This window comes from Triturus cristatus, chromosome 12, assembly GCF_964204655.1.
Source record: "Triturus cristatus chromosome 12, aTriCri1.1, whole genome shotgun sequence".
NCBI classification, from domain to species: Eukaryota; Metazoa; Chordata; class Amphibia; order Caudata; family Salamandridae; genus Triturus; species Triturus cristatus.
The window spans coordinates 774,408,484-774,429,675 of record NC_140595.1 but is presented as its reverse complement, the minus strand read 5'-3'; the positions used below and the strand labels follow the sequence as shown (position 1 = coordinate 774,429,675).

General features: G+C 47.2%; 1 protein-coding gene across 1 annotated transcript in view; it reads right to left on the bottom strand.

Moving 5' to 3' along the window:
* Window positions 1–21,192, bottom strand: part of DNAH2 (dynein axonemal heavy chain 2) — a 2,945,517-nt gene that overhangs the window by 2,083,286 nt on the left and 841,039 nt on the right. The gene's annotated exons all lie outside the window — the stretch shown is intronic.

Below are 21,192 nucleotides of genomic sequence, written 5' to 3'. Positions count from 1 at the left end.
AGTATCAATGTCAATATCCACTAGGTCGAGTCAAGCTAAGCAGCTGCAGGATGAAAGCTACCAGGCCGTGGTATCTTTAGTCTTGTTTTGTTGTACTAGGACTTCAGCTTAGACTTCTATAATTGAGAGATACTATGGATTTGAAGACTGTATCCGTCATCTCCTTCGCCATATTAACTCCAGAATAGATTCAGTCTCGTCAATCTCCTCTTCAGAAAAGGCCTGATTTTGTTATGCCCCTGTGGTTACGGATAGCAAGGGAAGTAAAGAAGGCTCAACATTCATAAAGTTGTAATAACTGATTTTAGGATTAAGAATGGAGAAGAAGAAGTCTGAATGGTAGATAGAATGACTGCTGTAGTGCATAGCCAGTATTCACCACTCAAGAGCCCATACGCCTTTGGTTTTCCTGGTTCAGTGGTGTGAGTAGATGGAAAGAAACTAATTGAGAATAGGCCTTCTGAGAGGGTTTAGAAGAACATGGCCAGTCCACAGTAAAGTCACTGGGACTTCTTTGCCTCAGCCGCATGCTAGGGAAGAAGGCTTCCTTCTCTTCCCAAAGCAGTCCTTCTTAAATCAATGAGAACTCTACAAGAGGATTTAAATTTGAAAACAGGGAAGATTGAAGTTATACTTAAAGCAGAAGAAGAAAAGTAAGAAGATTTATTAGGAAGAGTGGATGGAGTGAAGCAGTCACTGGGGAAATCAGACAATAGGTTTTGGGAACTTGAATAGTAGGAAGCAGAGTCTGCGTCAGCCCTTCAGAGAGGCAATGCATTAAAAGAATGGAGGGTGGAAAGTCTAAAGGGGTTGGAATCCATGATGGACACTTTAAACAATTTAGGAAGAGCATTAACCTCCAAAACTGACAACCCCCTCTCCCAAGATGGGATAGGAGCCCAAATGTAAAAAACACTCCTGGAATTAAAACATTGTTGGGGGCCCCATTTAATCTTTTAGGGTACTTAATAGTCCTATGGTGCAGCACTAGTGAGGAGAGTGCATACAATTGAAGGATGAGTGTGCTAAATCCATGCGTATATAGAAGTGAACGTGGGCAGAATGAACCATAGACAATTACATGATTAGAATCTGGATCTTCAGGTCGATCTCTGCCTTGCATAAGAATGAGACAATCAAAAATACAATAGGATTAGAACAATCTTGGTCAGATGTTGTTTTTGTTTACTGTTTTATCCAGGTTGCAATGTTGATAATGGTGGACTACAGACAGAACTTGCTAACTACTAGTGAATATATGTGTAATCCGATGGTTATTTAAACATAAACTAAACCTGTCAAATGCCATCAACACAATAAAAAGCAATTTTAAAAAAAGAAGAGCATTCCCATTGCAAGTACTGGAAGTTCCAACAATCAGTTCACAAACACTTCATTGAGGGATGGAAAATGTGCTGACAGAATTTAAGGAGACATTAGGAGCAGAGTACTGACCACTATTTCAACACACCAAGAGAATCCCTAGAGGAGGCTATAAACAGGTCTGTAGAAGGGTGATAAAGTTATGTTGGTATTGAGATCAGAGGGGATGGGTCTCACATGTCACAACTTGACAGGAGTTGCAACGCTGAGACCACCTTCCTTGATTTCTGTCCATAATCGCTGAACCAGCAGAAAGTCCTGTTGTAATGAAGGAGCTAAACAAACTGGGAACCAGAGTTATAATTGGCTTCAAAGTAAAAATTAAAAGTCAACCACCAAGGAAGAAAAGAAGTTATGACTTACCTGTAACTGTAGCTCTCCAGTATTGGTATCTTTCACAGATTCACATACTTAAATCATACCCTGTAATCGAAGTGTGGGTCCCAAGGTACAATAGTAAAGTGGTATAGTATACTACACAGTGCCTGAAAAGGCTCTCAAACATTCACTTGAATAACTTATCCACATCATTTAAAAGGAACCAAACTTCAGCCAACAAGGCGACATGACCCTGTAAAACACTCCCCACAGAGGCTTCTTTCCTCAGATTTTCAAGCACTAGTGGGAAAGGTAATCCTATAACAATAAGTGGAGCTTCTATGGGAAGGAGAGTGGGTCGCATGTTAATCTACGAAAGATATAAAAACTGGAGAACTACAATTAAGGGCAAGTAACTTATTTTCTTCTCCAGTATTGGATCTTTCATAGATTCACATGCTTGAATCAGAGTACCTAGCAGTTAAAGTATTTGTACAATCATTATAATAATGGCACAATAGCGGAAGGTGGGATAATAGAGTTGGAAAAAAGCTCACCTTATTGGAGCAAATTGCATAACACTGCTTGTCCCATAGCTGTATCACTGTGGTCTGACAAATCCAGGCAGTAATGTTGCATGAATATATGCCTGTTCTATCATGTGGCTGCTTGACATATGCCTTCCAAAGGTACACCAGCGAACAGAGCGGCCGTAGTGGAAACCGCCCTGCTATATTGTGCTTTAACTTTGTCCGTCAGGGTAAAAAAATCCATGGAGCTATGATTGGCTTGGAAACTGGTAAACCCTTATTATTATTATAATTAGTCAGATTTGTATAGCGCATGGCTGCCCCAGCAACGGGGCGTCCCAGCGCGACCCCAAACCAAGACAGACGCCCAGGAGACAGAAATGAGATGTTAATTGAAAAAGCCGGGGAAAAGCCAGGTTGTTATGGCTTTACGAAAAGCCAGGTGATTCTGGATTACTCTGATGGAAACAGGCAATGAGTTCCAGAGTTTTGCCGCCAGACTTCGAAAAGAACGGCCGCCTGCTCTATCTTAAGAAACACGGGGAATACAAACCTGGGCACGCCCCGCCGATCTCAATAGGCGTTGCGGAACATAAAACTTGAGCAAGTTAGACAAACCCACAGGAGCCTGACGGGACAAGATCTTATGCGACATACAGAGTGCCTTAAACTGGATGCGTTTTTCAACAGGCAGTCAGTGCAACTTGGGGAGCAGATGGGCAACTGAGCTGGACTTCGGGAGTGCTACTAACAGACGAGCTGCAGCATTCTGAACCCTCTGCAGGCGCTTGATACTGGCCTTATTAGCGCCCAAATAAAGGGCGTTCCCATAGTCCAATCTGGACAAAATTAAAGCCTGGATTATGGTTTGTCGCACTTTAGGAGGAAAAAAAACCAACAATGGTCTTAAACCCCACAAAAGCCCAAAGCACACCCCTGCCACTGCTTTAGATTGAGCTTCGAACGTCAGACCCTGATCGAGCCACACCCCTAAGTTCTTCACAACTTCCTTGGGTAAGGGGGTGGGTTTTAGACGCTCTGGCCAGCACTGTTCAGACAATAATTCACGGTCCTTCCCGAACAGTAAGATCTCCGATTTGCTGGCGTTAAGCTGCAGGCAGTTGGCCGCCATCCAGTCAGCCACTGCTAGGAGGTCCTCCTTGAATTTAACCAGATTGTCGCCACAGTTCTTAGAGAAGGAGATCACCAATTGGGTGTCATCGACATATGACACCAGCGCCAACCCTCTATCTTTCGCTACCGCAGCCAGGGGGCAAACGTAGATGTTAAACAAAAGCGGGCTCAAGACTGAGCCCTGCGGTACCCCCTGACGCAGAGCAAACACCTGTGAATGGAATGGAGGCACAGAGAATTGAGGGGACATCCCCTCTAAGAAGGAGCGAAACCAGCCCAGGGCCCCATCTTTAACGCCAATTTCCTGAAGACGAGTTAGTAAGATTGCATGGGAGATGCTGTCAAAAGCGGCGCTTAGGTCTAGAAGGACCAAGGCCGCTGAATCACCACCGTCCAGACTATCCCTGATAGCTTCCGTCACTACCAGTAGTGCGGACTCAGTCCCATGCCGCGCTCGGAAGCCATGCTGAGATGGATCCAGAATGGCATTCTGTTCGATGTACTCGGAGAGGACAGAGTTAAAGTGAGATTCAGCCACCTTTGCCAAAAAAGGCAGCTGAGAGATTGGCCGATAATTACCTGGTTCTGCGGGATCCAAGGAGGATTTTTTGAGCAATGGAATGACTTTGGCATGTTTCCATACCCTGGGAACAACTGCCGATGACATGGACAGGTTCATCAAACCAATATCCCAAGGGGAAATCACGGGGTGAAGCGGACAAAACAGGGCAGGGGTCAGAGGGTCTGCCGGAGATCCTGACTTGATTTTCAAGTACATCAAATTCCATAGGTGATAAAGGTGGCAAGGATAACAGACTGTTACCCACCATTGGGCCAGAGATCCCCAAAGCCTCCACACCCACACGCAGATCCACCGCCGGCAGATTAAGATAGATCTGCTCAACTTTGTTCACAAAGTAATGAGCCAACTCATTACACTGGCGGTTAGAAACAATCGGGGAGGTTACCGATGAACCTGCACTTTTCATACCTTTGAGCAGAGAGAAAATCGACTTAGCCGGATTAGTGCTAGCCAAGATTTTATTGGCCACGTACTCTGCTCGTGTCTTCCGGATGAGCCGATGATACTGCTTAATGGCTGCCCGGTATTCCAACTTTGCTGTAACATCATAGGAGCGTCTCCAAACGTGTTCGAGCTGCTTACAACCCTTTTTAGCTGACATTAGTGAGTTGTCAAACCACGGGTTAGAAGACCCTCGTCTCCTCGCTCACAGTCTAGCAGAAATACAGGTATCCAGACCCAATAACACCCAATCATGGAAGCGTGAAATTGCTGAATCCATGTCTAAAGGCAACAAAGGCCTATGGCTGGCCAGTCAAGCAGAAAATCGTCCCAAGTCCAGTTTATGCCATGGACGTTTCAGAACTGGAGCTGGATGGAAAAGGACAGCTTTCCCCTGCAGTTGCAGCACGAAGGAGACCAAGAAATGATCAGTCCACGCCTGAGGAGCCGGTGGAAAGACCTTTAAAGGGCATAAATTGGAGAATATTGGGTCCAATAAATGCCCTGCACATGTGTACTCTCAAGGACACATTGCACCAATTGAAAAGCCTCCATATCAGCCAAAATGCTCGAAATCTCGGCTTTTTCATGCATCTCAAAGTGAAGGTTGAGATCCCCTAGGATTGCAAAGTTAGCAGCCCTACTTGCGTATAGCGCAACTTTACTCAGGAAATCTTCCCTAAAACTATAAGCGGGGCCTGGGGGCAGATAAACTAAAAGACCGGACATGGTGAAGTTGGAGTTCAGCGTAATTTTAAACACTGCGCTTTCACAGTCCGCAATATTCTCTTTAGTAAGGCTGTAAATATAGACATCCTTAGTAAACACAGAAATACCGCCCCCCGCTCCCCATCCCGATTGACTGTCTTCAACGCATATCCCTGGGGAAGGGCCAACCAGGGCACAGCCACCGAATCCTGCGTGAACCAAGTCTCCGTTAAAAATAAGGCATCTGGAGCCTCATCTATCAACAAGTCAAACACCTCAGCGTGATGTTTCACAAGGGACCGGCAGTTCAAACTAAGGAACTTGTACTCCACAACATCTAAAGGACAGGGTACCCCATCCACCCCTGACAGCTGAATGGAGCAGAGCTTACAGTTGAAGGAGCCATCCTGGGGCACCCAGCGTGGCGCAGAGCATTTGGTTTCCAAACCCAGAAGCTCCTCGCGCGAGTAACTAATAGAGTCAGCGGGAACTCGGGCAGGGTGACTGGCGACCGGCGACTGTCAGGCACAGACGGGCTTGCCTTAGGGCCGCAGCAGTGCCGTCATTTAGCTTCTCTCGGGCCAACAACTGTCCCGCCAACCCTCACTCCCCCCAAGATGGCGCCTACACTTTCCTGGCGACTATTGCTTCCACTGCCGTGAAAATTAAATTCAAACAGCAAAGAAAAGCGTAAAAACACAGCGCGCAACACGCTACCCACAAATCCGCCTCCCGGCTCAAGCCTCAGGAGTCAAGACCTTACATTGAGTCACATATGCTACTAGTAGTTGGTCTGTCTTCCTGAAGAAGTGTTTAGTGCGATGCAGATAGAGTTTCAAACATCTTTTAACGTCTAATGAATACAATGATCTTTCAGCGGCTGTTTGCCGATTCAGAAAGAATGTCCTCAGGATAAGAGGTTCATTTACATGAAAATCTGCAAGGACTTTGGAATGAATCTGGGACTGGTTCTAAGAACCACACAAGTGTCCTTGAACTGTAGAAAAGGCTCTTTTATTGTGAATGCTTGTATTTCGCTAACCCTCCTTGCTGATGTAGGGCCAACAACAATGCCATTTTCCAAGTTAAAAACATTATATCTGCTTTGTCGATGGGTTCAAATGGAGCCTTCATCAGTTGTCAAGCACCGTACTGAGGTGCCAAGATGGAGGAGGTGCCTTAATTAGAGAAAAGACTCTGAAAAGTCTTTTAAGAAACTGTTTAATCACCCTATTAGACCCCAAAGTAGGTGAACCAGTGGATCATCTGTATCTTGAGATTGCTGCTAAATGGACCTCAATAGAAGCATGGACCAAATCAGACATTGCTAAAAATAGGCGATATGGTTAAATTTGTTCGGGTGGTGCAGAGATCGGGTGAATATTAGATTTCTGGCACAATAAACAGCCTGGCTTTTGCAAGAATGTCTTTACAGTCTTGTAGGAAGTTCATGCTCGCAAACTCACTGTGATCAGGAGTCAGGCAGATAAGTGGAAGGAGGTCAGGTCCGGATGAAGTACCAGGTTGTGGTACATTGTTAGTAACTTGGGCAGAGGTTTCAGATGTATGTGAGCCTTTTCTGATAGGAGTAACAGCTCTGTGAACCAGTGCTGTCTGGGCCACCTTGGAGCAATCAAAATTATTCTGCATGGTTCCCTCCTCATTTTGCTGAGAAGTCTTGGGATCAAGGGGTATCGGTGAAAAATTGCAAGCAAAGATTCCTGACCATCTTATGGAAAACGCATTCCCTCACAATCCCTGTTGTGGGGTGCTAACTTGCATCAAATTGGATTTTTTCAATTCTCTTGTGTGGCAAAATGACCCAGTGCTAGTTTTGCCCCCTTGATAAAAGATCTTGTCCAGAGTTGTCTGATGGAGCTCCCATTTACTGCAGTTGTTTTTGGTTCTACTCAATGTGACCACCAGGACATTGTTTATTCCTGGAACATGGTCTGCTCTTATTTTTATTTGTTTCTTCAGTGCCCATTTCGACATTTATTGTGCTTCCTGCGATAAGGGCGGAGAAATCTGTGCCCCCTTGCTTGTTGATAGAGTGCATGCTGGTGGTGGTGTCCATGCGGATGAAAACTGAAGAGCTTTATATCCTTTGAAGGAATGCTTGGAGCCTCAATGAAACTGCTTTGAGTTGTAATAAATTTATATCCATTTTCATTTTTGTGGACACCATTTCCCACTGATTTTCAAATCCTGTAAATGAGCGCCCCATCCCTCAAGGGAAGCATCTGTGGTAATGACGATTTCGGGTATCTGAGGTAGGACTGTTAGGCCCATTGAGAGATTTAGATCTTTTTTCCACCAGGACAGGGCCGCTGCCATATTTAGACTGATCTGGATTAAGTTGTTGAATAATCTCTGTGTTTGAATCCATTTCTTGTCCAACTCATCCTGTAAAGGCCACATTCTTAGACGGGAAATGGTACTAGTGAAATGGCAGAGGTCATCATCCCTAGAAGTGATTTGAGCAGGTGTACTGAAAAGGACTTTCTTTTCAGTAGCCTCTGCGCTAGTAGTTGGAGTCATTTTTGCCTTGCCTGTAATAAGAACGCTTTGTCTTGGATTGTATCCAGAACCACCCGAGAAAAGTTATCCGTGTTGAAGGATTTATTTACGATTTTTGATGACTGATGGTAAGACCTAAGACTTTGAACAATGACATACAAGCGGTTTTTGCTTTTGACAATAGATGAGCAGCAAGCCCTTCTGTCATAGGTGAGCTGCCACTGGGTAAACATTTTGTGAAAATGAGGGAGCTGATTTGAGACCAAAAGGGAGGGCTCTGAAATGATAGAGTGCAGGTCACCCTGAATCTCAGGAATTTAGGATGTTTTGGATGAGTAGAGACAAGCGCTGGTGGCACCTGGTGCAATAATCTTTTTGCTGCCCCCTCCTCCATGACCTCCTCCTTGGATTCCCTCTCTACTACCTGGCAAAAGTGCCCCTCATCTCTCTGTATCCCCTCTCTGACATACATTTCATTTGTTTTCAAGCGCTATTAAAGACTGGCTTTACTAATCCACTCAGCTATCCCCATAAAATGCTCTGTGCTACATTACGGTGAGTCAAAACAGCCACTAGACAAACTCCGATCCCTCTCTCTAGCAGAAACATAAATCACAAGAGTATCTTGACATTTTTATTACTGCCTGAAAGCTGGATGCCCAAGGAACTCTGTAATTGCTAAACACAGAGGCCCCCCTCCCCCCCAGGTCAGCGCCCTGTGCGGCTGCACCAGTCGCACCGCCCTAAAGCCTGCCCTGAATGAGGATATGAAAGTAAGCATCCTGTAGATATAAGGTTGACATGTAATTTTCGTGAATAAGGAGATGCAGGATGCCTTTAAGAGTCAATATGCAAAAAGACTGTTTCCTCAGATACTTTTTCAGCTTTCGAAGGTCCAAAAGGGGTTGCCATTCTCCTGTTTTGTTTTTTATTAGGAAGAAACAGGAATTGAAACCTATTCCTTTATGGGAGTGAGGTACTTTTTCTATTGCTCATTTTTGTAGCATCCTGACAGCTTCTGGTTAGAGCAGATGTGGATGAGGTGGGGGTGCTCCCTTTGGTGGAGAGTTTGGTGGCTTCTGGATGGATTCTAAAGTATGACCATCGGTGATCAGATCTGGCACACATCTGTCTGATTTGATCTGCTGCCACTGGTGTAGAACATTCTTGGACTGGCGCTGAGCCGCTTGCATCACCACAGAATCTGGCCTTGGGTGACTAACCAGGAATGCAGGTGAGGTCTCCGGTGCCTTGTACTTCTGGTCTCTTCTTGGTTGAACCGCGGAGACTGTTACAGGGTTCTTCATTATTTTTATTCCTACTTCGTAGATAAAATCCACTATTGGATTTGTTCTAACTGACTTCTTAGTAGGTTCTTTAAAATCATATGAAAACAGTCTGATTGTTTAGTAGTTAAAGGCAACTTAAACCTCTTCGCAGCTATTTACATGAGATTATGAAAACCTACTATGTCATCAGATGGAGAGTCTACCGATTATGGTGCAGGCGGAGACCTTGATGGAATCAAATAATTATCCCATTCATTGGAAGTAGTTTAGTTATCTGGGATTTTTCCTTCATCTCTGTCTTCTTCCAAGGAGGCTGGTTCGTCCTCAGGAGGTCCTGCTATATTGGTAGCTGGAGTCCTCTTCAGTGTAAGAGGTGTAGATACAAGACACAGAGTTCTCAGGAAGGGGTCTGAGGTAGACGCATTGACTACGATGGCGATGCTGCCTTGGTAGGCTTTGGAAACGTTTTATGGTAGTCCTGCAACATGCCCTGGAGGTCTTGAAACATAGCTAATGGAACTTGCACCATTCTTTCTTGGGGTAGAGAAGGACCATAATGCTGAAACTGCTCTTTGTACTGTGCAGGCTTTCCCATATATTGCTGCGGCCTTGAAGAAGAAGAATCTTCATAATAGTCTTCATCATCCTCCTCTTGGTACTTTACATTCAGCTTTGAAGGGCTGTGGAACACTCCAAATGGGCCTTCATCATTCTCATAAAGTAGGTGACTTGGCTGGAGAGGAGAAACAAACCTTACTTGGCGGTGTGTATGCCAGTCTAAAAAAATATGTTGTCCCTCGTTGACGGCACAATCGTCATCTCCATTGTTATCTTTATCGAGGGCGGAGACCTCTTGTCCAACATTAAATGCATTGTTGATTGTTTCACAGTCAGTAGTCCCACTGTCAATCATTCAATTGTTGGACTTGTAGAGCACGCAGCTACTCAGTGAGTGTCCTGGCACTAACTAAGCTTGTAGACAGACATGCACTACAGGCTATCTAAATGCATTTTCAAATAGCCTAGTCTTCAATTGGCGTTTGAAGGAAAGTTCATCCTTATTTGAGTGAAGCTGAAAAGAGAGAGAGTTCCAGGTGGTCGCTGCGAGGAACGAAAAGGATGAACCATCCCACTTTTTCCATTTTGTCCTAGGGACCACTGCCAAAAGTGCCCCAAAAGAGCGCAGTGGAAGGTCCTGACAAAACAACCTTATCCTTTCCTAGAGGTACCGAGGCACAGAGTGGTAGAAGGCTCTGTGGGTCAAGACCAGATCCTTAAACCTCACTCTGTCTTTGATGGGAAGCCAGTGTAGCTTCTTAAGTTGCTGCTGCATATGACCTCTTTTAGAGGCTTTGAAAAGAAGCTGAGCTGTGGCATTCTGGACTAAATGCAATCCTTTTCAGTTGGTATGCCGGAATGCCCCAGTAAAGGGCATTCATGTAGTCCAGTCGAGACGTAACGAGGGTGTGAACTATCGGTTTCTGATATTGCCCTGGTAAAAGACAGAGAAATTTCTTTAAGGATTTTACAAGGTTAGAGCATACGCCTACATCAGCGCTGAAGATGTTGTTGTCAAATTTCACCCCCAGATTCTGTGCAACAGTGGTATGGGTTGATGGTGGAGGAACATGACTGGGCCAACAACACCCCTCCTATATATTTGGGAGGGGGGAGGTATGTGGTGAACCGAACAGTAGTATCTCGGTTTTACTAGTGTTGCAGTGCAAATTGCTCAAGCGCCTCTAATAGAACACTTCAGAAAGTCAAGCCTTGAAGTTGATTAGGGAATTAGGAGCATTTTTGTCCAACATGAGGACAATTTGCATGTCATCGGCGTATGACGCCTCTTGCACACCAAAGATTTTGATAAGAGCAGCAAGCAGTGTCATATACACGTTAAACAATGTAGGGCTCAATGCTGACCGTTGGGGAACACCAACCACTAAGAGCTTGGGTTCTAACAAGTAGGGCGCCATCCAGACTGCCTGACTACAGTCTGATAGGAAGGAACAAAACCAGTCAAGAGTGGATCCACTGACACCAATATTTCCTAATCGTTGCGGTAGGGAGGGGTGGGTCACTGTACCAAAAGCTGCAGATATATCCAGGAGAAACTGAGCCACTTGCTTCCCCTGGTCCACCGCCCACTTGATGGTGTCTGAGACCGCATCCAAAGTGGATTCCAAGCTGAAACCTGGTCTAAAACCAGACTGGGAGGGGTGTGATAGCTGATGTTGTTTCAGGTGTTGGGAGACTTGCTAGTTGACCCACTTCTTAGAATCTTAGAGAAGGCTGGTAACAGCTAAATTAGCCATTATCGACCTATCTGCTTATAGTTTCTTTAACATGGGAACAATTTTTGTTTGTTTCCAACAACTGGGCAATCTAGCAGAGCTAAGGTAACTCTTTAGGAGATGGTTGAGGATGGGGTTGATCCTTTTGCAGTTGGCCGCCAGAATATGCAGTGGGCACGGATCGTCAGATGATCCATATTTGCAGGCACTTAATGCTTGTTCAGAAACGGACAGTGACAAGGGCTTGAACTCAAGTAGAGAGCAAGACAATGCTTGAGAGGAGGTTGACAGCAGCTCTTCAATTCCTAAAGTATCCAAGGGGCTATTAGTTCCAGTGAGTGCTTCAACAATATCATTGATTTTGATATCGAAGAAGTCGGACAGCTGTGAGCATAGCTTTGGGGCAAGTTCTACAGATATTTGAAGTGCATATGGATGAGTGATTTTGTTTTACTAAGTTAAAGACATCTCTGGGCCTGCAATCTGAGTCTGCTATATTACTAGCAAAGAGGTCAACTTGAGCCCTTTTAGTAGCTAGGTAATAAACGTTCAGTGCACTTTTGTAATGTTCTTTGACTGCCGGTAAGTACTCTTTCCTCCAGCTCATTTCTAGCCTCTTGCAGAGCTTGCACTGATTTCTAAGTTCACCACTGAACCAAGGGGCAGATAAGTGTCTGCTCTTAGCTGTGCCTGAGCACACTTTCAGTGGTGCCACCATGTTTGCCATGTGCAATAGCTAGTCATTGAAGGCATCAATGTGTGTAAAACTTCCCTCTGAAACATACGGGTGCTACGGTTGGACATAGTGTGGGACATCCCCATAACAGGCTCAATGGGGAATTGCAGCCTCTCCGTGTGCAGCAGGAGGTGTTTGGCTCATCCCCTTAACTTGTGTGCCAGTTCATTTGGATTTACACCATCCGTGTTGTGAAGGGGGTGTCCAGCGTAGGTCCCACATGTTCAGTCAAATGACCTGTGAGTCTGTTCATATTGATGCATTTCCCTTAGTGTGAGCCTGAGTAATAGAGGTGTTCCACACCCTCCAAAGTGCCTCCTCTCTGTCAATGCAGGTCTCTTGCCACTCTGCATGCTTCATCTCTGGCATAGTTGTTAAAGATTGTGAATATGAGTCTATGTGTAGTTTGGCAACATGCATGCAGTTCTTCATGGATTATAATCTCTATTCTGCATGAAGTCCATGGTTGTGTATGTATTTGAGCCGGTTGGTCCCCCCAACGGGCCGTCAACGCCTGCTGAGGGTGTGTCTCCTGTGCGCAGCACGGCCTTCTGTTTCCTGATCCTGTGTCAGTCATCTTTGGTGATTGCTCATCCATTTTCTCTGGGTGTCACCCGAGAGTCAGCCTCACTATCCCCACTTAATTTCGGGATAACTAGAGCAGAAAGTAGCTGTTAGCAGTTCCGTAGATATTTTAGAACAATTTTTATGGGGAAGGGCTGGAATGGCTCTTCTGCCTCACAAACCTTGATCCAGCTTTCATGCAAAATGGACAGTGGAATGGTCTGTCCAGTCATTTAGAAGAAAGTCTTGGACTTTTATCTGTCTGTTAGTTATATATAGGGTCAAGAATGTGACCAGCTGCATTGGTGGGACAGTTTACACATTTTTTTATGTTCCAAGAAGACATAGTTTTAAGGGGCTGTGTGGATCCAAGGAAGTAACCAGGTGCAAGTTCAAATCTCTCAGCAGGGTGAAGTTGGAATGTTTCAGAAGGTACTTGGATAGACATTCATTCATGGATGCAAAGACTTTTCCAGCAAAATCAGGTAAGTGGGAGATTAGAATCCAGGCTAACATTTTATTGGCAAATAGAGAAAGATAAAAGCAGAGAGAATTAGCCCCCTGAAGGTCTGTAACCTCAAATGAGCATCTGAGAAATTGTTTGAAAACCAACGCTACTCCACTTCCTCTCTTGTCTACCCTGTAGTGGTGTAGCATACCATTTCCTTGTGGAATCGCCATTGCCATGTAGAGCCCTTATAACTATTAGTAGTATTCTTGGATCGGTTACAACTTGGCAAGGACTTAGAACAACTGAAACATACTGGGGCAAGGCCGGTTTCCAAATTAAGGCCCATGCCGCCGCAGTGAGTGCCTGTACGTAGTGAAAGGAGTCTTTGTGAACAGAAGGCGTCCTTGCCAACGATGCCTTTGCCCATGGGGTTGTTTGTCATCATTATATTTGTTGTCACCTATGTCATCAGTGTCAACGTAGTTTTCAACGTGGTTTTCAACGTAGCCATCGTTGTTGTTATCGGTATTTTGGACGGCGATTATGTCGTCTACACTATATAGGCCTTTTTAGAAGTTATCACCAATGGTACAAAGAAGGATTTGTTTAATTTTTTTATTATTTTATATTAAAACAACAACATGCCATCTCTTTAACGTGTACATATCTCAATAGTCTGGCAATTCTCAAACAGAATGATAAATTGGTAACAATCTTCTTATAATAGATGATAAACTCTAAGAGAACCCCCTGAGGAGGATTTTGAAAGGAGTGGTTGGTTCAGATCTCACAGTTTCTGTGGAGATTTTTATTTTTTCTCTCTTTGAGAATGCTCTCCAGGTGACCTCTCTCTCGTGAAGACTCAGGACAAACCTTTTTAAGGGCTTTCTTGGTGCCTCTGATGACCTATGGCTCAGTGACCTTTCTCTTTTCTGTGACCGCGCTCGAGAGTGAGAGAAATCCCCGCTATCCTCTTCCTCAGAAACCACAGTCTCTTTAGTTTTTAATTCCTGCAACCATAAAAGAAGCCTCGCTTCTCTATCCCTGAGAGTCTTAGAGGAAAAAGTGCAACAGATCTAGCAATCTTTTAACTTGTGCGAAGGGTGTAAGCAGTGAATACACTCCTTGTGTAGGTCTTCTGAATAACGTCTCTTTTTCCTACAAGTTCCACAAGGTCTGAAGAGGCCTTTCTTTGATGATTCAGACATCTTGAGTAGTTAGGTGCTCGTAGATGTAGTTTAAAGTTGTCTTTCTGGGTGATTATAACAGCTTTACATGAGTAAAACCCATGATAAATTGAGCAGACCTCCATGAGAATTTCTCCACAAATTGTGCAGTAGAATATCTGAGGGAAGAAGCCCCTGTGGGAAGTGTTCTAGAGGGTCCTGTTGCCTGATTGGCTGAAGTGTGGTTCCTTTTACATGATGTGGAGAAGTTATTCAAGTGGATATTTTATAGCCTTTTCAGGCTATGTGTAGTATACTATACTGCTTTTCTATTGTACAGTGGAACTCCCACTTCAACGACGGGGAATGATTCAAGCATGTGAATCTATGAAAGATCCAATGCAGGAGAAATATTCTAATTTTGGGCTGCAAAAGCCTGCTAATAGGTGGTGAGGCAGAATGAGATGCCAAAAGAACAAGTTACTTACCTTCGGTAACGCCTTTTCTGGTGGATACAGTATCTGCCTGTGGATTCCTCACCTTGTGAATATGCCCTGCGCCAGCAACATTTGGAAAATTTTGTAGATTTCCACGCCGACGAGGATGACGTCACAGAAGCACGGCTCCGCTCGCGGCTCCGCTGACGTCACTGGATACATAAGAGGACCTCGTCGGCATGATGACGTCAGTTCTGCCCTTTTTTCCGTGCCTTCGAGGCACACGGACGGACTGACAGCAATATATATACAGTATACACAGTACATAATACACAAAACAACACACCCAGTGTGAAGATAATACAGGAAGGCAAAATAAATAGCACCCTTCCTTTGACAGTAATAAATGAATTTTGAAACATCATCACTATTGTAGGTATACAAGGGTGGACAACGGAGAGGCGGGTGGGTCAGTGAGGAATCCACAGGCAGATACTGTATCCACCAGAAAAAGCGTTACCGAAGGTAAGTAACTTGTTCTTCTGATGGATACATCTGCCAGTGGATTCCTCACCTTGTGAAAAGATTCCCACAGCAGTCCCACTCCCGGAGGAGGGTGTCCACCCTTCTATACCAGAAAGTCCTGAAGGACGGAACGAGCAAAGTGTCCGTCCCTCCTCACCTCGGAATCCAAGCAGTAATGCTTCGCAAAAGTGTGGAGGGAGGACTAAGTTGCCGCCCTACAAATGTCCTCCACAGGAACACCTCTAGATAAGGCAGATGTAGAAGACTTTGCCCTGGTAGAATGAGCCCTTATACCCTCTGGAGGTTCCTTACCGGCCAAAGAGTAACAAATCTTGATGCACAAGAAAATCCATCTGGAAAGGGTGCGCTTGTGCACCGCTCTGCCTTTCCTGCAGCCAACAAAGCCCACGAAGAGCTGGTCATTCACTCGAAAGTCTTTAGTCCTATCGAGGTAAAAGCTCACCGCCCTCTTAGGGTCCAAGCGGTGAAGCAGCGCCTCCTCCTTGGAAGGGTGAGGGGGAGGATAGAAGGTAGGAAGGGTAATGGACTACCCCAGATGGAAAGGAGTTACCACCTTAGGGAGAAAAGCTGGGGGTGTAGAACCTGCCCCTCCGACTGCGAGAGGAGGTCTGCCCTGAGAGGGACACGGAGCGGAGGGCATGAGGAGAGGTGGAGAAGATCTGTATACCACACCCTTCTTGGCCAATCCGGGGCAATCAATATGACTTGGGACTGGTCTTGGCAAATCTTCCTCAGAACCCAAGGAATCAAGGGTATGGGGAGGAAACGCATAAAGGAGATATGAGTCCCATCTCAACAGAAAAGCGTCCGCCAAAGCTCCCTGCATCGGATACTGGAGACTGCAGAAAGACGGGCAGTAAGCGTTCTCGTGGGTGGCAAATAGGTCCATCCGAAGAGATACCCACGTCCAAAAGACGTGACGAACCACCTCCGGATGAAGCCTCCACTCGTGGTCGGCCTAGAACTGCCAAGAGACTGTCTGCACGCACGTTCAGAACTCCGGCCAGATGATTTGCCATCAGACAAATTTGATGATCCTGAACCCAGGACCAGAGACGCAGAACCTCTCTGCAGAGACAATGCGACCCCACTCCTCCCTGCTTGTTGACATACCATAGTGTTGTCCGTCAGAACTTGAACTGAATGACCGCGAAGGGAAGGGAGGAAGGCCTTGAGCGCCAAACGTATCGGCTGGAGGGGTAATCTCCAACTCTGGTGACAAATCCAGGCCACTAGCCTCCTTCAACTCTTCAAACAAGTCATCAGACTCCATGAGCTCACCCTCTTCCATCTCGTCAATCTGTTACCTTTGTTCTTCCAGGACTCTTTGAGCTTCTCACCTGGACCTAATCCTCAGGACCGGCGTCGGCGGCGCCGCAACCGACTCCGACATCGCCGGAGCCGGCGTCGAACACGGATCCGAAGGAGCAGCTGGAGTCGAACGAGGTCGAGCTGGAGCCGGTGAAGATGGAAGCGGTGTCGATGTCCTCGGCGCCGGGAAATGCCAAGACGGCGTCGCCGGGAAAAAAGGCATAAATGGAGCATGAGCGTAGGCTTGAGGAACCCCCAGATTAAAAGCCATTGGACCCATGGAACCCGAAGGTGCCCCAGAGGGGTACATCGCTCTAGTGAAGACTCCATACATTGCATTCAAATAATGCGATGGGTCTTGTCCCGGGCCTGGAAAGGGGGGATATGGCTCAGATTGAGGCATGACCGGACCCGGGCCAATCGGCGCTGATGGTGGAGCCAGCGGAGTCGAAGTCTCATCAGGAGCCGGAGCTTCTTCAACTGGAGCCGGAGAATGTGCCGGAGTCGGAGATGGAGCCGGTGAGTGCTCCGGTGAAGCCGCAGGCGAGGTCAGGCAAACAGGAGATGCAGGGTTTAAGACAGGAGAGGGAGAAACATAGTCCTTACGACGTCGAGTAGGCGAAGTCGATCTTGGAGCCGCTTCTTTATCCGAACGGTGTCGAGAACCATGCCTCTTCTTCTTTTTATGCTTCTTGGACTTAGAGGCATGCCCCGACGTCGACTTCGATGCCGACCTCGACCTCGACCTCGATCTGGAGCATTTTCGACTTCTCTTCTCTTTTTTCATCCTTGCTATAAACAACTTGGCTTCTCTTTCTTTTAAGGCCTTAGTACTCATCTTTCGACAGCTAGAGCATCCCTCGACGTCGTGCTCCGACGACAGGCACCAGACACAGTCCTCGTGCGGATCTGTGATGGACATGTGCTTACCGCACTCCCTGCACGGCTTGAATCCGGACTTCTCTGTCGACATCTTTAAACAAGAAGCAAGAAGAAAGAGAAACACCAGCAGAAACACAAAGTAACTAGCCAAAGCTACGGAGAGTCCCAGAAAACCGTTAGCGTCGACGGCGCGCAAAAAAGGGAACTGACGTCATCACGCCGACGAGGTCCTCTTATGGATCCAGTGACGTCAGCGGAGCCGCAAGCGGAGCCATGCTTCTGTGACGTCGTCCTCGTCGGAGTGGAGAGCTACAAAAGTTTCCGAATGTTGCTGGTGCAGGGGATATTCACAAGGTGAGGAATCCACTGGCAGATGTATTCATCAGAAATGTAAGGTACATAAAGACAGTTACATTGTATCCAGGTTAGAGGGTCAAGGAAAAGCCTCTCCTTTGAGTAGATTCAAAATTAGGCATTATGAGCACGCTCTGTTATTATTTAAGATATTCATTTTTTTGTCCATTATTCTTCTCTCTTTTTGGGGCTGTGGTTGGAGGACAGCATTATATGCTGAGAGTGGGGTTCCAGTGTGGAGCTTGCCTTTGCTTCCTGTTTAGCTGTAAAGCTTTGAATGCTTGTGAGTGTTGAAAAGAATGTAATGTAATGTAATAGTCCATTTATAAAGCGCAACTGTCACTCCAAGGAGCATCATGGTGCTAAACGGAACCCAGAAATGGTGGAGCAAACTGTCAAGTGCTCCACAAGACTTACCTCTGCTTGTGCAGCGATTCCGCAGAGACGACAAGAGCGCCCGTCCCTGTACCCACCTGACCCTCGTGGACAGTAGAACCCAGCAGGGATGAGATGGACGCAGGGAAAGGAGCCTGAACAACAGCGGTAGGTAGGCGCGCAGGGTATCTCGGAGTGGCCTATAAACAGGGAAACTAAGGTCAGTGAAGAACCCCAACACACCGTAGACACACACACAGATATATTTCCTGTCCTAGACTCAGGGAACTCACCATACTGCGGTGACGAAGGTCGCAGCACGGCAGTTGTTCAGGTGAGGTGTGTAGGACAGGTTATGCAGCAAATCAAAATTCAGTGCTTTTGCACAAAGGTCAATGGTATTAAACGCAACTTCCCAATAACACTCCGGGAGGACGAATGCAATGTTAAACGCTGCTCCAGTGTAGAGAAAACAAAACATCAAGGCGCTTCTGCGCGAAAAGGCAAAAGGTCATCAAAGGCAAAATCATCAAGGGCAAAATCATCTAGGGTAAGGCAGAACTGGCGCGGTGCGCTGGCAAAATCATCAATGGCAAAAACATTCAGGGTAAATCAGAACTGGCGCAGTGCGCTGGCAAAATCATCAATGGCAAAAACCTTCAGGGTAAATCAGAACTGGCGCAGTGCGCTGGCAAAATCATCAATGGCAAAAACATTCAGGGTAAATCAGAACTGGCGCAGTGCGCTGGCAAAATCATCAATGGCAAAAACCTTCAGGGTAAATCAGAACTGGCGCAGTGCGCTGGCAAAATCATCAATGGCAAACAAAGAGGAGAACCCCTTCAAAGGAACTAAGTGTCACGGGAGGGGCAAGGGTTGGGGAACCTGATACCTGGAATGCTTTCCAGAGAGAGGACGTTGGTCGTTGCAGGTTTCCCGCGGGGATTGAAAGCGTTCGCTTTCCGCTGGTCAGCTTCGGGACGCTGTCTCGCGCTCGGGGAATCCAAAGGAATACGAAGCGCCGAGCCGGCGGGAAACGCGGTGTTTAAGCGTTTCCCCCGGAAGCGCTTCTCTGACCCTTGCGCTGAACGAACGACTAGACCGGTCCTCGACTTCTACCCGGAAGTGAGTATTCCGGGTCGTATCTGTGTGCGTGTCTGCAGTGGCGAGGAACGGCAAGCGCCGTAACGTGACAGAACCCCCCCTCAAAACAGGTCCCCCCCCCATCCTCCCCAGGGGCTCAAAAAGGGACAGCAGGGCGAGGGCAGGAAGGATGACTTAGATGAAACGCACGGACCAGAGCAGGAGCATGGCGAACATGGGACAAAGGCTCCCAGGACCGCTCATCCGGGCCGTACCCTTTCCAATCGACTAGGTAGAATAACTTCCCCCTGGTGCGGCGAGAACCCAGGATGGCCCGGACTTCATACTCAACATGGTCCTCCACTACTACCGGAGAAGGAGGAGAGGGAGCCCCGCCACCAGGACGGACCGCCTGCAGAAGAGAGACGTGGAAGACGGGGTGGATCTTCATGTGCGGAGGGAGCGTAAGTCTCATAGCCACAGGATTGACCACCTTCTCAATGAAAAACGGGCCCACATACCGGGGTAACAGTTTCTTGGGACCATGCACGTTGAGATGTCTTATAGATAACCACACTCGGTCACCCAAGCGGTAATCGGGTTCTTTCTGCCTATGGGCGTCTGCATGCGCCTTGTAGGAGTCCTTCGCCTTGGCCAACTCAAACCGAGCTTGCTGCCAGATGGTGCGCAAGGAATCATGATAAGAACGTACTGACGGCAGGCAGCAATCCCGGGGTACTTCCCAGGCAGAGGTGCGGGGGTGACGGCCTTGGAGACAAAAGAAGGGAGACATGCCGATGGCCGAATGCCTACTGTTGTTGTACGCGTACTCAGCCATCCAGAGAACCTCGAACCAGTTTTTGTCGACCATAAGCAGCAAGCAACGGAGGTACTGTTCCATGGTGTGGTTAGTTCTTTCCGCCTGACCGTCCGTCTGTGGGTGGTACGCTGTGGACAAGCGTACGTCCATCTCGAGGATACTGCACACCTCTTTCCAAAAGCGGGACACGAATTGCGATCCCCGGTCTGTTATGACCACCGATGGGATGCCATGAAGGCGGACCACCTCTTGCACAAAGATCCCGGCCAGGTTCGCAGCCGTGGGCACCTTCAACAAAGGTACGAAATGCGCCATTTTGGAGAGATGGTCGACGATGGTGAGAATCGTGGTGTGCCCCGTCTTAGTGATAGGGAGTTCTACCACAAAATCCATGGAGACAGTGTGCCACGGATACGGTGGTACAGGAATGGGACGCAGAAGGCCCACCGGAGGTTCAGATGTGTTCTTACTCAAGAGACAGATGGTACAGCTCCTTACATGTTGTCTCGTGTCGGTAACCATGTTCGGCCACCAGAATTGTCTTTGCAGGAGCTCCAGTGTCTTATGGAAACCGGGATGGCTGGACAAAACGTGATCGTGACACAGGCGGACCGCCTCCTGCTGACTGGGCACCCCAGGTAGATACAGCCGTTCCCCATGAAACAGCAAACCATCCTTGTAGGACACTTCTTTGCGTCCTTCTGCCATACCCTCCGGGTCGACTTGCTTCGTGTCCCTCCGTACTTGCGATAAGAAGCCTGAAGACGTCACAACACCCTGGAAGTGTTTCTCGGCAATGATAGGAAGAGGCTCGGTGTTCTCGGCCTCCTCGTCAGTTTCCTCCAACCGCGAGAGGGCATCGGCTTTGGCGTTTTCTCTCCCTGGACGAAACGTGATCACGAAATCGTAGTCATTGAAGAAAAGGGTCCATCGGAGCTGTCGGGCGGTGAGGGCACGTGCTGACCGGAGAAACTGAAGGTTCCTGTGGTCCGTGTAGATGGTAACGGTGTGTTTGGCGTCTTTCAGGAAGTGGCGCCATTCCTCAAAAGCGGTCTTGATGGCAAGGAGTTCCCTGTCCGACACCGAATAGTTGCGTTCCGCTGGTTGGAGCTTCTTGGAATAGAATGCCACCGGATGCAGTAGACCAGTGTGGGTGCTCCGTTGAGACAGCACACCCCCAATGGCATCCTTAGAGGCATCCGCCTCCACTACGAAGGGCTGCTCGGTGTCGGGGTGCATCAGAACCGGGGCAACGGTGAAGCGTCTC